Below are 17,490 nucleotides of genomic sequence, written 5' to 3' on the forward strand. Positions count from 1 at the left end.
TTGTCCCTGGAGAACCTGTGAGGTCAGTCATTTCCAAATCAGAAGTCCTTACATATTTAGCCCATATTTAAGTTCACTTTTGTTAATCCATATTTAAGTATGGATTGCCCTGTACTCAGTGGTATCACATCATTAGAAGGAAAACTTTTGGTTGTCCTATAATTTGCAATGTCTAGCTCTGAATAGCCCATAAAGGGGCTATTTCACAAGCAACAGGTATATGCTTCTTTGTAAAGACACTCACAAAACACATCAGGTTTTTGTAAAGTGAATGCTCCATGAAATTCTAAGAGAAACCCCAGCAGGACCTGTCCACTGCTTTCGTTGGCCTTGGAGCTAGACTCCAAAGAAAAAACACGTGCAATGGTTTAATGGAAAAGGAATCACACAATATATGAGAGTATGGCACAATGTACTGTGGCACTAGACAATGTCCTTGGCCATGCAGAAGAGTACTTTTGTAGGAGGAAAAATGGCACGTTTTCAGGTTTATGTTGTATTTGGAAGGGACATGCAGAAACTGTAGCTTTATGAAAAAGCAAAGCTAATTAGATTACATGTTCTTCAGCAGGACTGCCTTCTTTTGATGCTTTTGTGTAGATGTTGAATACCTCCAAAAGCACCTACAAAACCCTCAATCAGTATACTGAAGGTTAAGGCTTTGAAGGATGCTTAATTATCAGGTTAGAAATAGTTATTTCTGATATTCTTTTTAAGGTCCCTTATTTCATGCTTCACACAACGTTGCAAAAGTGACTACAGTCCTCATGGCAAAGAACTTGGGGCTAATAACAAAATGTGTCGCATATAACATCCTCGGTTTCAGGTATGTAAAACCTTCTGGGAAGAGATCATCAAAACTCTGATGTCAAATCCCAGGACATTCTAAGATTCACCTACTGTTCGGGGGCTTTTTCCCCCTCTTTGCTGCACTGCTTAGAAAAGCTGATTCTTACCAGGAGGTGCATACCAGGGGCAGCCCCAAAAAAGGTGTCAAGCCCAGAACCTCTGGCTGTTTTTTCACTACTCTCATTTTCACTGCCATTGTAGGACGTATTTTCTTTTTTTAGTGGCTGTACGTAGAATCAAATTGATCAAGTTGAATAGCTCTGCTCTGAAAAAAGCATCTTTAATTCTTCCTTATTCTTCCTTACTTTCCTCAGAGGAAGTACCATCTATTGTACACTATAACTAGCTGTGCCAAAGCATCTCTGTGTTTCCAGTTTGGGATCCTTTCTCTGCTGTTCCGTGGCAAATCTCACATTCCTAAGGAACTCAGTTCAGTTGCTTAAGCAACAGCCATATAATGCTGTTTGAGTGCCTTAAGGTTTCTGACAGGTCTTGCAGCACTGGTAGATGTGACATGGAGCTGAGCAGTAGCCCATCCCCTACAGAGGGACAGCTGGATTGAGGTGGGGTAAACTCAGGTATCTCAGGGGGCTTGGGGCTCCTGGATTTAGATGGGAGAACTGGACTCACCCTATCCTGGTGCATCCATCTGTGCAGGTGTCAAAATGAGGACCACATGCAGGATAAAGCTGACCTCTATCAGGATGCTTGCCTTGCAATTTCCATAAGCAAGAGGTCTCGCTGTCCTTCCCTCCCTGGGTAATGAACAGGAGAGAGCAAACAGGGCTGTTTGTGGGGCAATTTTGCTGGGGAAGGGAGGAGGAAGAAGAAAACGGGGTTGGGTCCAGGAAAGGAAATAAGCTTGTTGAATTTCTTCCTTGTGTGATCAATGGGTGTCCTTTGGGTGGGTATGTGGGTAGGTGCTGCTTGGGACGGTGAACTGGCTTCGAAAATGATCCCTTGGCATTGAAAAAGGGAGGCAGCACCTGGGTCTGGAGAGGGCAAAAACAGTAGCCAAGCAGCTGGGGAGTGCAGTGAGTAAGGCAATTGGTGCTGGTGAGGACTCAGTTTTGAGTTTCTCAGGTTAGCGTGGCCCCTCATACTCAGTTGGGTCTATTTTGCCTGTTGTTACTGCCCTTACTCTGGGCATAGGTACAGGGACAATGCATTAATCAAAGGAGAAAAGCCAAATTTCTATAAGCATTCAAAACCAAACAGACGTTCCTGCTCAAGGAAGAAGGCCAGAAAGAGGGTGGTGGCTTCCTATAAGATAGCACAGGTTGCACTATGGGTGATCACCTCCTGGGGCAACTTTTTTCAATGTGGGGCGGTCGTAGCCCTGGGAGAGCAACTTTCTTCTCCTGAGTCTGGGCTGGAGCAACAGGGAGCTTCCTAGCTGATGTCTAACCACATAGAGGAAGCCAGCCCTCTGGCTGGCATCACAATGTGCTCCTGTAGCAAGGGTGCTCCTGCAACCCAAGAAGCCTTCAAGGCTAGGAAGAGGCAGATGATGGAAAGAGAGACTCTGATACCAGGCAGAATGACAACTGGATCTGTGATGTCTGAGTGAACTGTGGTGTAACCTGAGTGCTGTGCACAAAGGTAGGGTCCTCATGAGATGCTTGAATTGTTCACCTGGAGGTGCTGGCAGAAGCTAGTAGTTATCATCCCTATTGGTACCAATAAAGTGATGTTCTGGGGGCTGTCTTCAGGTTGAGAGATGGGAGACTGGTTTTGCAGACCTCTGCAGTACCAGTGTCTGAAATATAAATAGGGCTTAGGAGGCAGGCAAAGAACCTGCACAGAGGAGGTGAAGGGGCAGAAGGTAGGATTAAAACATTTGGGGAAAAGAGGAAGCTTCTGTGACAAGAGGGACCTATGCAGGCTGTAAAGCTGTGTCATGGTTAAAATGAGGCAAGGCTGTGAGGGAAATAAACAGCCCCATTGTCATGAACAAGGAAAAGGAGACTGCCTGCAGTCCCCCTTGGCCAGCAACACTCAGCAACAGAGGCAGGGCAAAACATAGCCATGCTTTCACTGCAGCGCTTGCTGTTTAAAATAATAGGATGGAAGAATGACAATTGCTGGGCTCAAATGGCAACCCTGATGGAGCAGTTGTCCTAGGGGCATGGTAGAAGGAGGATGATCAGTGGGATACAGTGTTGCCAGGCTACCAACCTTGCGGGTAGAAAAAGCAGGACATATTGGTGGGGGAGCGACACTGCATTTGAAGGATAATATGAAGTGTAATGGCATAAAAATGTTCCAAGGAAAAGAGGTGTGCAGTGGAACCCCTGGTAACAAGGCGTCATGGTAGGATTGTACTGATGATCTCCTGCTCGAGATGGGAACTGATCATCGTAATGTGACCAGGAAATGTTACGTGAGATGAGAGGAGCTGTGGTTGTAAGACAGGCAGTAAAATGGGCAGTTGTGATAGACTCTAGATCCTCTATAGACTGGATCGATGCCTTGTCGGGGCGAGGGGTAGAGGTAAAAAATTTTGACACGCTGTGTGACTGCTTCACAGAACAACCTGCAAGAGAAGATGCTCATTTGTGCTCATTTGTCCCAAGTGGTGCATGAGACCTACTTCAAGAGCTAGCTGTCTCAACATGATTAGATTTCAGCAAAAGCAAGCCAAATGAATTCAGAACATGAATATTCAATTTCAAGAAAGGAGACACTGTGAAAACAAGGCAATTTTTCAAAAAAGAAAATAAAACAACCTTGAAAACAGGAGTCTAGGAAGTGAGAAAAGTGGAAGCTTTTCCAAAATTACTGTATCAGAAGTTTAGGTAAATTTTGCATTGCAATTAAAAAGAAAATATAAATCCAGTAAAATCCCTTCAAGGCTTAACAGAGAAGTTGAGGCTATCACAAGGAGAGGGTCAATATTAAAAAATGGAAAAATTGCTCAAATGAAGGGAGCCCATAAATTATGACAGGTAAATAGGCAATTAGGGGGACTAAAAAACCCCCCTAAATCTTGAAGAGAGCCTTGCAAAGAATGCTTGAGCTCTAAGTGATTAGTTCAAATGCATCAAAATTGGGAAACCAGGCATGGAATAGGTGAGACCACGTGCTGGCCACAGGTGAAAGATGCTCTCAGTGCAACTGTGCTCTCCGTGCACCATACTCGAGAAGCTCACTGTATTCGTGTCAGTCTTTGCTGTTGGGGAGATTCCTACACCCAACATTTTCTTCATAGCAGGAAGGTCATAGGAGCCAGATCAGGTTTGACAAAGCAGGTAAGTTATAAATCCCTGGGACTAGATGGCATCTCCGAGGTGAAGTTACTGATCTCTTGTCTGTGCAACACATCATTGTTTCAAGTAGCCACTGTGGCAGCAGACTGGTGGATCACCTATGTTATTCCTACCTCTGAAATGGGGCTGGAGAGGATCCAGGGATGTTAAGAGTCTGTGAGTCTGATTTCCACCAGACATTTGTTGAAAACAAGATGACAGGGCACAGATGGTTCATCCAGTTTTTAGTGTTCTAGTGGAGAGTTTTGATACAAGGTGGTGAAAGCAAACTGGGAGGGAAAGTCCTTAAAGATTTATTTCTTACTAGTAGTAAGGGTTGAGAAGGTTGTTGGAGACCAGTTTTTATGATCATGAAATGACACAGTCCATGGTCCTCTGGAAGAGAGGAAGAGGTGACAGGACAGTCAGAGTCCTGGACAACTAGAAAAAGACAAGTGTGATACTGATAATTAAAACAAGGGGGAAGCAGGAGAATTCTAAGCAATCACTTGGGTTCTCTTAAAAATTCTGAAACAAATAGTTATGTGGTATTTTGTAGGCACCCTTGAGATAACAAAGTAGTATCCATTATGAATTTGTCAAGAACAAAATGTGTTAAGCCAGTCTAAATTATTTTTACAAAATGGTAACATGTTGTCCTGGTAGGATAGAATCAGCAGGAGCTGGCACTTGACATTATTTCACAAGTGCTTATAAGTAAGCTATGGAAAAATGGTCAAAACAAATTTATTGTAGTGTAGGATTAACTCTTATTGAGTACCCATTTTCTCAGGTCAAAGGGAAAGGACAGATCAAGTGGGGATTTGAGTAGAATATATTGGAATTTCTTCCTTTTAGGAACCAAAAGCATTTTGATAAATTGAAGAAGTTGATGGGAAATAAAAGGAGACAGTTCAATAGGAATAAGTGCAAGGTACTACCCAGAGATAGTTAACAGGTGGAAGCAGTCAATATTTGCCCTGAAGCAGTCGGTCAACATGTGCAGTAGTCAATGCAAGGGTGAGAAGGGAGGCAAGTGCCAAGGTAGCAGCCTGCCAGAAGTAGGTCTGGGCTTACAGAGATGCAGGGGCTGAACAGGATCAGCAGCTCCATGTGAAGAAGGCCAGCCTTGCAGCTGGTGGGGAGAGGAAGGTGAAACACCAGGAATCAACCAGATACCTGCTGCTTTTTCTGAATAGGCCAGGCTGGGGCTAGAGCTCTGCACCTCATTTTGGGTGGTAGGCTTAAAGAAAAATGAGGACTGCCTGGGAGCATTAATGTGAAGAAACTGTGAATGATTAGAGAGCTAGAAAACATCACCTACTGGGATGAAAGAATGAGGTCAGTTAATTGGAAGCAGGGGGATGGAGGAGAACAAGGGAACAGTCTTTGAATATGTGAAAGGTTCTTGCAAGGAGGAGAAGAATATAATATTTCTATAGTTATGGTAGCTAAGGCAAGAGGTAGTAGTTTTGACTCTACTGGAAGTGCAGCAGAAATTATTCAAATTAGACATTAGGAAAATCTTTCTAAAATAAGCATAGCAAAGGACCAGAATAGATTCCAGAGTGCCGATGTTGGTGATGCTTCATCACTGGAAGTGTTTAGGACAGGTTAGCTAAATCTGTCCTGGAAAAGGTAGCAATACAAGGTCATTCTGCTGTGGGACAAAATTATTCTGAGACTCCATTTTCTTCCTGTACTATGTTGTTCTGATTTAGTATTTTTAAATTCCAAACCTTTTCTGAACTGCTTTCCCTTCTTCTGTGCTTTATTTTGTGTTCTCTTTGATGTGATACTTTCTTTGAATAGTGCCGCTGATACTTTTCTGCTCATCTGTTTTACCCAACTCAAAATCTTAGAAGTTGTTTGCACACCACTTCTATTCCTAGTCTGCAAAACCAGTCTGATACTCGATGCAATAATCACCAAGGAGCACAATTACTTTCATGAAAAGCTCAGCAAATAGTTAAGGAATTAGGAATACTTTTCAGTGTTTGTTTTCTGTGTACTCCTTGGCTTTAGGATTCTATCCTTCATGTATTTTATTTTTCAGTTCTTCTATCTACTCCTGTTGTATTCTGTCCTCCAAAGCTGGTAAGTTTATTAGCAAGGCATTTCTTGTTTCCCGTACTTGAACAGTCCTCTTACCTCTCTGTAAGCATACTGCTTCCTCAGTGTTGCCTGGGCTAAGTAATGGAGGAACCCCAAGTACTTACTTAGTGAAGTTGGAGAGATCTTTAAGTCACTGGTAACTGGGACTGACTTAGGTGTTTGCCATATTTGTGTCTCAGACAGAAGGAAAGATAGATGGGTAAAAGGCTGCTGTCTGGTCTCCTGTGTGCATTGTTTTACTCCCAAGATAATGTTTTTCCCTTGTTAACTGGCATGTGCCCACCCACATGCTTCCTATCATGAGATAGCGTGGTGAAGGATCTGTATCTCTTTCTGTCACCACAACCTGGAAGTTTTGCCTGAAAAAATTGCTTCCAAATCTGTTCAGCCATTTGGCTCTGCTTACAAAAAAGTTTTCAGCTGTGAGACACAGGTAACTTGTGTTAGTCACCTGTTTAGACTATCAAAAAACCATAGGAGGGTGTCTCACTGCTCATATGGGTTGTTTCCAATTAAAGGATGAAATATGAATGGGACTGCCCGTGAGCAGAAAGCACAGGCAGTCAGTACCCTGCAACGGGCAGCAACTGCATCCACACCTCAGCCACCACAACTGCGTGCCTGGATGGCTTGTGCAGGTGTTGCAGAGCATGGGTGAGAAGATCTGATATGCTGGCATTTCACATTGGCAGCCCTTGGGATGGCTGACTGTACCTACACCTCTATGCTGATAAAGACTATAGGAGACAAAATAGTTTTGCTGAAGGGCAGATGAAGAAGAGATTATAGTCCTAAAATGTTCACTTTGCCCTTCTGCTGGCGTTTCTTGCCTCTGGCAGTGAGCAGGATAGCCCTATGAGATTTGGCATAGCCTGTTGGCAGGAGCGAGCGAGGGTTAAGTCACCTCATGGTCCCTGCAGTCTCCAGCACAGGAGCAGCATCTCCAGGGGAGGACAAGCAGACAGCTGGAGATAGTATAGCCAGGAGCAATTTTCGAACTGCTGAAGGCCATGAAAAATCTTGCCTCTGTCCTGAGTGTTAAATTCACCAGAAAGTTACCTGATCACTGGTAAACCCCTCTGGGGCTATTGCAGGCAGCCTTTGCCCTTTGGTTTGGAGTGACTGGTCAGTCTTGCTGCTGTTGTCCTGGCAAGGCAGCTTTTTATCAAGGTGCAGGTGGGTTGGAAAGGGGTATTATTCTTTGCTTGGTCTATTTGTTGCACAGCTACGCAGAAGGCAGGCCAACAAAAGATTCAGCAGAGTGGCTCTGAATGCAGAAAGGGCTCTGATGTAGATGTATGGTTGCATCTGTTTAGTCTTCATGCTGCAGTGGTAATGTTCATCAGGGAGTATGAACCAGCTCAGCAGATGCTGTTGCCCTGGAAAGAGCATTAACATTGGTGCCTTCCTTATTGCCAGTTTTGATCAATGATTTCAGTAATAAAGGAGGAATCAGTGCTTACCTATTAAGATTCTGCTGTAGAGCAACGTATGAAAGATGGATAATAGACCTTGATGGGTAGTGACCTTTAATTTCCTTAATAAATACAAATCAATTGTATTCCTTATCCAAAGGCAAACTAATAGATAGATACCAAAGGAAGGGACTTGTGTCCTCGCACCCCAGGGTGTGCAGAAAATGGGTTGCAGAGAGAATGTGAGCACCCAGGTTTCTGCTGGTGGGAATGGGGAACCATGGTGTGGGACCAGGATGGGGTGGGCAAGTTGATTGCACCGGCAAGATGAGAGCGCAGAGGCCAAATTGTGGTAGGGTCTGTTGTGAAGAGAGGGGGATTTTTGAGCATCTCTTCTTCCATGAGTCAGCTCTTCTGACTGTTTCTGGCTCAGGGCAGGAAGAATGGTGGTCAGAGGCAGCAGAGATTAACTTACAGCAACTTGGGAGAGCAAAGTAGCATTTGATATGAATTCTGAGCCTGAAATTCTTATAGAGAATAGCTGGTATCAAAATGTCTGAGCTTGGGGAAATGAAAATTATTTCTGTGTTGCTTAGTTCTTTGTGAAAGGGAGTTTACTTCCTTACATCTTAAAAATAGACAAGGCCTCCCCCACTTTGAACAGCACCGTTTTAACATATTTCCCTTCACACAATCCTATTTCTCAATGAATGGGTCTTCTTTTATAGGTGGCATTTTAAGTTTATCATACAAGAGGCATCTCAAGGCATTTTCCCCCTTCACATTAATTTTAAAATATGATTTAAATTGACCTGAGAAATGATTCTGTGAGCTCTTTAGCACTGAAGCCTCTTGTTTCTCTCTCACTTTTTTTTTTTTTTTTTTTTGAGAGAGAGAGGAAGTACCCCAGGTAATTCATGTGTTATAACAAGATGTTCATTCAGTGATTTCAGGGAAGCAAGTGCCCCCATTCTGTGGTTTTGCTTTGATTAGCACCCATAACAATACTTCTGTGCATGAATGCATTAGATATCTTCCTTTAGCCCAGAGGAGTCTAATGCTGTAAAAAAAAAATGGACCTTTTCTTGCAGTGTGTGCGTTGAACTAAATGGCAGTGATTTACAGCATGCCTTAGAAAAAGCAAGAAGTTGGGGGACTCTGTGGATTGCATTCATAAAACCATGGGACTGGCACTTTGTGACGCTTTCTTCTGGATGATCCATTGCAATTCCAGGTGTAATCCCTCCTGCTACTGATGCCATCCTGTGTGATTTAACCAGATCTGCTCCTCTGCAAGGCTTGCTCTGTCTGTGCTAGGAAGGAACCAGGTGTCTCATTCAGGTTTCATTCTTGGGAGAGAAGGGGGCTGGTGCAGGGTGTGGGGCTCAGGCTCAGCCTGTGCTGTCAGGCAGAGCTCTGGGGCAAGCAGCAAGCCACTGCTGGGATCCGAGAGGGGTGGGGAGGGGGGTGCGTGTACGCGCGTGCGGGTGGATGTATAGGAAACGGGGACAGCCAGTGATTTTGTACAAGGACTGATGCATATTCAGAACTTGCCATACCTTGACCTTGAGACGCACAGAAGAATCTGGAGGCTTTTCCTTCTGAAAGAGTAACACAGCCAAATAAAGGAACAGTATGCTTTCTGGGTGTATTTCATCTCATTCAGACATACGAATGGGTGAGGTGCATTTAAACCTCTGCAGCACCTTCTGCCAGCTTAATCCAGGAGAAATGTTAAAGAGCTTGTATCACCTTGTTAGTGGCCTTTAGCTTCTCCTGTTTAAGTTCCTGTATCTTACCTGTTTCTAGTATTAAATGTGTGTCTGCATTTTGCAACTGTGTTGTTGCCTTGTTCAGTGCATTGTTCTTGATCACAAGAACAGTGCTTTAGACTTAAATATCTGCACTGAAGTAGTGTGAGCTATATATTGAGTCAATGACTGCTAAATAGAGGCTGTAGTTTCCTTCACAGTAAGCGCGAGTTATTCCAAGTTCTGTAAAGCCATCTGTATGCTGGGCTTCCAGCTGAACTTAGTGCAGAATATGTTTGATAGACAATAGTATTATTAGATTAATTAAATGCTAGTAATAGTCTGTCAGCTTAATTGGGGTAGCTGGCTGCTCTTGAAAAAACAGTGAATTATTTTGGGTGGAAGTGTCTGTGTGATAACTTTTTCTAACTTCTTGCAGTCCTTGAAGTCAGTGCTACAAGGCAAGAAAATGCCTGTGGCAGAGCCCTGCTCAGATGCCTTATTTATAGGTTCCTATTAGCATTTCATGTTTTGACATGTGGAACAACCATTGACTGGAGCCACAGGATGAGCTCCACAGCTACTGTGCCACAGGCCTCTGACAGGGTGCTCAGAGATCCTCTGCTATTCAGTTTGCTTGGCTGTTAGGTTTCTGTTTTATCATCCAGTTCATGTCAGATGCTCTGTGTGTGAGCGTGAGGCTTAAGTAGAAAGGAAACAAGACTTGCATGAAGCTTCCTGGAGATGGCTTTGCTCTCTGTGGGTACTTGAGAAATACAGCTGTTCAAAAGCAAGCATGCTGTTTTTTCATGGACATAAGCCATGGGATTCACTAGCTCCTACATTCAGTTGCATCCCAGTCAAATCCTCTAATTCTGCATGGTCTCCTTCCTTGCCTGCTTCAAGGACCTGAGATGGAGATTAGCTTTCTGGCTGTAATAACTAGGATTTGCAGTGAAGGTCATCAACAACATTGAGTTTCTCAATATGGCTAGTAGTACAAATGTATTACACAAGTGTGCTACATTCTAAAGCAATTATCTTCCTGTTTTTAAATGATCCTTGCATAAGGTCATCTATTGCATTTCAAGACTAGAGTTAAGGGAATAGGCAAGACTGGAATAGGTTCCTACACCCTGGGTGGGTGGGAAAGGCACTTGGAAGCAAGGCTCTGCCAAGTCTGCTCGGGGAGTGATCTTGTACTGGTTTCAGGACTATGGAATGATGTGAGCAGGCTCTTTCCCCTGCTAAACTCTTGTGACAGGCTTTTATTCATTGGCAGTGAGCTATGCAGTGTCTTCCATACATATCTGAATGAAACCTTTTTGTCTTTTGCTTCCTCTTCATCCCCTTTGCCCATTTATGTGAAAACATTGGGTTCCATTGGATTTCTCACTCCTTCACTAATGTTAGTTACTATGGGAACTACTAATGGGAGAAAAATTGATGCTTTCCCCAAATACAATACGAAGGCACTTCAAATGTTATATGCACTGAATATCTAGGTTCCTGAAGGATGGATATATAGGTGAGGATTGTTGTGTGAACAGCCTGTAAATGCTAAGCATGTGAAGTGGTGTTCTTGCCTTCAGCATATCTGACTGGCATCATAGAAAGTGTTCTAGTACTCTTGTTTCCACGTGCTGCATGCCAATGAGTGTTGGTCTCCTCTCCCAAGTAAACAAGTGATAGGACAAGAGGAAATGGCCTCAAGTTGTGTCAGGGGAGGTTGAGATTGGATGTTAGGAAAAATTTCTTCACTGAAAGGGTTGTCAAGTGTCAGATTAGGCTGCCCAGGGAAGTCATTAGAGTTTACCATTCCTGGAGGATTTAAAAGACGTATAGATGTGTTGCTTAGGGACATGGTTTAGTGGTGGACTTGGCAGTGATAGGCTAACAAATGGAAGTGATGATTTTAAGGTCTTTTCCAACCAAAATGATTCTATGATTCTATATAGTAGAGCAGTTTCTATATGAAATCACATTTTACCTCAGATTCAAATACTTGTAAAATGCATATATATCACTGCATTAGTGATGTGTGTGATGGCATTTTAGGGTAACTAGCAAATCCTAGTAAGTTTCAAAGCAATTTGGTCAATGGAACCTCTTCAAACATCATAGTATTTTAAGAAAGGTTCTCCCATCATGAACAGAAAACGGCCCACTACATCCCCTTTCCCCTTCCAAGCATATTCAGATCTCAACCAGTGACTTGTTTTGACCTGAGGCAAGAGGTGGACTCCCAATGCATCCCTTAAATGTGGTGTGAACTTCTTTCATGTGGAAGGCACTTACTGAATGGCACCAGGCAGCTCTTCAGAAGTTGCAGATGATTGAAAGATATTTCAAATGTAAAATTTCCACTTTTGATCAGGTTTACTTCCTAGATGGTGGTTGTACTATACAGGGCAAGTTAAACAGAGATAAGAAACTACTAGAACAAGTTTTCAAAACAGCCCAGAGCCAAAAGTTTTAGTATTTGGCTGGGACTGCTGGTAACTCATAGAATCATACAATGGTCTGGGTTGGAAGGGTCCTTAAAGATCATCTAGTTCCAACCCTCCTGCCATCAGCAGGGACACCTTCCACTAGACCAGGTTGCTCAAAGCCTCATCCAACCTGACCTTGAACGCTTCCACGGAGTGTTCCACAACTTCCACAACTTCTCTGGGCAACTTGTTCCAGTGTCTGACCACCCTCACAGGAAAGAATTTCTTCCTAATATCTAATCTAAACCCACCCTCTTCCAGTTTAAAGCCATTTCCCCTTGTTCTGTCACTCCCTGCCCTTGTAAAAAGTTCCTCCCCAGTTTTCTCGTAGGCCCCTTCAGGTATTGGAAAGTCACTATAAGGTCTCCGTGGAGCCTTCTCTTCTCCAAGGTGAACAGCACCAACTCTCTCAGCCTGTCCTCACAGGAGAGGTGCTCCAGCCCTTTGATCATCCTCATGGCCTCCTCTGGACTTGTTCCTGTAGGTCCATGTCCTCCTTATGTTGGGGGCCCCAGAACTGGATGCACTACTCCAGGTGGGGTCTCATGAAAGTGTAGTAAAGGGGTTGAATTATCTCCCTTGACCTGCTGGCCACACTTGTCTTGATGCAGCCCAGGATATGGGTGGCCTTCTGGGCTGCAAGCGCACATTGCCAGCTCATGTTGAGCTTCTTGTCCATCAGTTCCTACAAGCCCTTCTCCTCAGTGCTCCTCTCGATCCATTCTCCACCCAGCCTGTATTTGTGCCTGGGGTTGCCCCGACCCAGGTGCAGGACCTTGCATTTGGCCTTGTTGAACTTCATGAGGTTAGCACCGGCCCACCTCTCAAGCCTGTCAAGGTCTCTCTGGATGGCATCTTGTCCCTCCAGCGCGTCAACTGCACCACACAGCTTGGTGTTGTCAGCAAACTTGCCGAGGGTGCACTCAACTCTCCTGAGGTTGTGGCTTCCAGCTTACCACTGGCTGGGTGACCCCGTGTGATGTGCTGAGGAGGAGTGGATGCAGCTCTGCTACTTGCCCCCTGCAGACCTGTGCCACACTGCCATGAAGCAAGATTGAGTACCATCCTCTGTCTTTGGTGCCAAGTTAGCACAGGTTCAGGCACTGATTTTGAATATGCTAAAGGGTTTGGTGCATGCAGAGGGAGTTGAGGAGGATGAAAAGGGGAACATTTTGAAGTATTCAAAAGGTTCAACCTTCAGCTTGGGATGCCTTAGATCTGGTTTTCTGGTCTAAATGCAGCAAATACTACTTACATGTCTAAAAAAAAACCTCCTTCTCCCCAACTTCTCTCAGAAAATACACGAGCCCAGAGAAAGGAGGGTGGAGCAAAGGAATTTGTGCAAAAAACTTTTTTTCTCATGGTGCAATATCTGTATCAAAAAAATATGATTTGGAGCTCTGTTCTTTTCCAGCCAAGCAGAAAATATATGTAAGCTTTACCTGCTCAGCCCTGTTTCAGTTCTATGTAGGCTTTCTTTCTGCTGACCTTTCACAAGTTGGCATTTATGTTCTAGGAGGGGTTTTATATCTCCTTGAATCCCTCACCTTTATCCTGTCTCCTGTCACTTACATCACATGAAGATGGTTAAGCCAACATGGAGTGCTTTTTCCTCCTCAGACTAATGCAGAAGGAAAAGTTGGAAGTCATGTAAAACACTGTTGCCTGGTTTGAGATTAATGAAGACAAGGCCCCATGGGCCAGACTGTATGGGGAACAATGACTACCCTGAAGGCCAGGAGAACAGCAGGGTTTCCAGTTGGAAAAGGCTGTTCCCAATCTGCCTGCTTTTTCAGGGGGCCTGGCAGCTGATTCTGCAGCGTTATTGCTGTGGCCATGTTCACTGATGCAGGATGAGGCATCCTCCTCTGCTATACTGTGGGGTCCTCCTACAGCCTTGCAGTGTTTTGTAGCCTGCAGAAAGATTCAGACCATCAGGCATAAAAGCCTGCTCCATTCATGCGGAGTGAGTGTAGCCCAGAGCGTAGCCTGTCTCATTTTCTACTAATAAAAAGAAATCTGACTTTTGTGATAGCTAACCCAAATCACTCTTGTATTAAATGTATGCAGTTCCTCTTCCAATCCTTTGCTGAATGTTTCCAACTGCAGTTCAGCACGGGGAGTTTTCACATCCAAAGAAAGTAATCCCAAAGCACTAAAATCCTGAAGAAATATTTCATTTGTCCCTTTTATAATAGGAGGAGAAAAGATGCTCTCAGTGGGGGGGTTTTCCCTGTATGGGTGAAGATGGAGCATATTCTGAGCCAAGAGCCACTCCTATGACCCCAGCTTTGCCCAAATGAACTATGAAAAATGTTTGTGGGGTGGATATGTTTTGTTTTGTTTTGTTTTTAATTGCATCTAATGCAGAGAAACTTCCTATTGCCTGCCTCTGTTTCTGATATAAAGCTCCTCTAAGGTTTTCTAAATGTACAGTCTTTCACTTTTCTTCTAGTAAGAATTAATTCTGATCGAATATTTTGGTTCACTGAACTGCAGATAAGATGAATGGGGAACTGCTGGCTAAGAAAAGGCTCTCACAATGTGTTTTAGACCTCTATGTCCCTGAGCACTTGATCTATTGATGGGTTTCGTAGTGCTGTTACCCTGCTGATCTAGTTGCAGGATTTTACCTCATACTGCAGAGCGGCTGCAGAAGAAAAAAAGGGAGGAAGGAGTAGTGGTGACCCAGTTTTCCTCAAGCGTGTGCACACAGTATGTCCTGGATGCCTTCCAAGTCATTTTGGTGGGCAGCGTTCTTCATGCTGGGGCTGATCTCAGAGTTTGTTACTCCTACTGATGTCCACGAAGAGAAGGCAGCAGGACAAAGTGGATGGTATGCTCTGTGTTTGAAGCATATCCTGAGAAGTTTTATTTGGAAATGTCTACAGCTGTGGCCCTTGTACTACCTTGTAGCAGCTGAAGCTGGGTTTTCAGCACTGCTTTAGGAACATCCTTAGGCATGTCTCTTGAGGCTTATACTCCTTGGCAGGAGCTGTGCTGAGTGAGGGAGATAACAGTCCTCTAAATATGTGGTGGCTCACCCTCAAAATCCTAATGCTTGAACTGCATTTGGCTTCTTCCAAATACTTTCTTAAAGCATAAGCTTTAATATTAACTTGGAGGGAAAACAGGGATATTTTTCACTGGATGAGACCAGGCTTCAGGGAAGGGGTGTTTAGCCCAGGACTATGAGCATTTAGTGCTACTTCTCGGCTCCAGCCTCCCTGAAGGGAATAAAAGGCAAGTGATTTGCCTTGCGCTTGTTGCGATTTCAGCAACACAGTACCAGTAGCAACCCCATTACCTCCTAGAGTTCTCCCAGCTTAAATATTTCTTCAAAACAGAGACCTACAGGGCCAGATTCCAAGTAATATACCACTTCTTATTAGATACACAGCCATGTGGATCATTTACTTTTCAGGCACTCTTATTATACCTTTTTATTATATACTGTTCTTCATGAAACAGCTGTGCTAAAATAAAAAATGTTAACTGCTAGCATAACATGCAAAATCTGTACAAATAATGAATGTTTTGGTCTTAAGATAAATCTGGCCTCATTTCGCAGGCAGGGGCTATACTGAATCTGACCCCACTTTGCAATGTGTGTGGAAAATTACCCATGACTGGCCCAAAGTAAGATCCCGTTCAGGTTCATGGCAATCTTGCCATTGATGCCAATGGGGACAAAGTTGCAGGGCTGAGGTGTAGCTTTCAGCATCTGTTAAAATTATTGTTGTTTGTTTGTTTTCCCCCCGCCCAGATATAAAATGCAGTTGATATCTATGCCTTCAATGAGTTTTCACAGCTGGCATGTGCATACAGGTATATCAATCCTTTCTGGTAACTCTGGCTGGCTGCCAAAATAGCTGAAGACAGCTACAGCCCTGTTTGAATTTGAACATGCGTCTTGACTCCTCTGAGATGTTGCTAAATAAACCACGTGCAATTGCAACAGTCAAACTGGTATTTATCCACCCTCTTGAAAGCAATGCTTGGAGTTCTTCAAGACTTCCTAGCATTCTGCTTGTGAGTTTTCTGTAGGATTTCTTCGTGAAATGTTTTTGCAGGGTGCAGAAAATCTCTACACAGTGTAATTCTGAGGTAGTGCTGTGAGAGACAGGTATCTTCAAAAAACACTTTACAGTAGGAGCACTGCTTTGGTTGCAAAGCCACACTTCATAGTGGTTTTTTGTTTTGTTTTGTTGTTGCCAGAATAAATTGATGTTATCTCAGCTTAAGGTAGATGACCAATGAGAGACACCTATCAAGAGTCATTAGTCTGCCTGACCTTCTCTTCAGCAGCAGTTGCCTGGAACATCCAATTTTAGTAGTTCAGGACATTGGGGGAATGATATGAAGTGCCTGACTGGTCTCCATGCATTTTAGACAGAAATATTTGCAACTAAAATCAGAGGGTGAGAATCACTAGGAAAAGTCTCTGTTGTTGGCATTACCTCTACAAGTAGGAGCTTGCCTTACTCCAGAGAATATATATGTGTTGTAGCACAAACCCAGATGTTTGTGAATGTATTTCAAAATTGATGCTTGCCAATATACATGTTCCTTTCTGATGTGGACAGCAGCCTTTGAAATTAAAAAGAGAGCTGGATGATCTTTTCTTGTAAGTGGATCATTTTTAGCTCCCTTCCATAGGGCTTCCCTAGATACGACTTGAATGTATATTCAGCTCGAGCAAGAAAATATCCTTTTTCTTTTTGGCTATTTATTGTGGCTATCTATTTTCAAGTAACTTGAAATAACTGAAAATTACTCAGCCTGCTTAAGGACAGCTTGTTCTTTTGTCAAATTTGGTTGAATTTGGCCTGTGGGTTTAAGATACCCCTAGCACATAAACACTCACACACAGTGTGGTTGCATTAGCTGTGTGTCCACAAAAAATTGGGCTAAGAAGGTCAAGCTGTGCTTAGTGCTGAGGTCAAGCATCACAGATTGGAAAATGAGCCTCTGTTCTCGGTTTAGTTTCAAATGAAAAATATTTGTTTCTAACTCCTAACAGTTCGTAGCACTGCAGTTTTTCCCTACTTTATCTAAGAATTTGTGCAATTAGAAGAAAATGAATAATGCAAAAATGGATTTGCAAATTAATAAGCTGACTTTATGGTGCTAAAAATGAGGCTGCATTATGAATTATTCATGTATACCTGGATGAACACTAACTTTTCTTAAAATGTTTGTGAAGTCCAGAAGATTCGGAATTTCTTTCCTCACCAAAATAGGTTGTTTGGTAGTCAAAAATAACAGCAGCAAAATCGCTTGAGAATAACAAAAAAACCAAACAAACAAAAAACAAAAAAAACCCAGATGAAATAAGTTATATGAGTCACAGTCATTAAATATGTAGAAACACAATGATCTGTTTAAATACAAACTAAATTTGGAGGAAAAATATCGTCTAAATATTATACAAATCAGCATGAATTTTAGTCTTTGTAGAAAGGAACGATTGTTAGATGGTGTTGTGAGTTATTTGTTCAGAAATTTATGTCAGGAGATGTTTAAAAGGATTCAGCATATTTTATAAAAGGTCTGTCCTGATGTCTATCCAGACTTCTATCCTTCAGATTCAAAAGGGAAAATATTTAGCACCGCAGGA

This window comes from Antrostomus carolinensis, unplaced genomic scaffold, assembly GCF_000700745.2.
Source record: "Antrostomus carolinensis isolate BGI_N321 unplaced genomic scaffold, ASM70074v2 scaffold17572, whole genome shotgun sequence".
Lineage (NCBI taxonomy): Eukaryota > Metazoa > Chordata > Aves > Caprimulgiformes > Caprimulgidae > Antrostomus > Antrostomus carolinensis.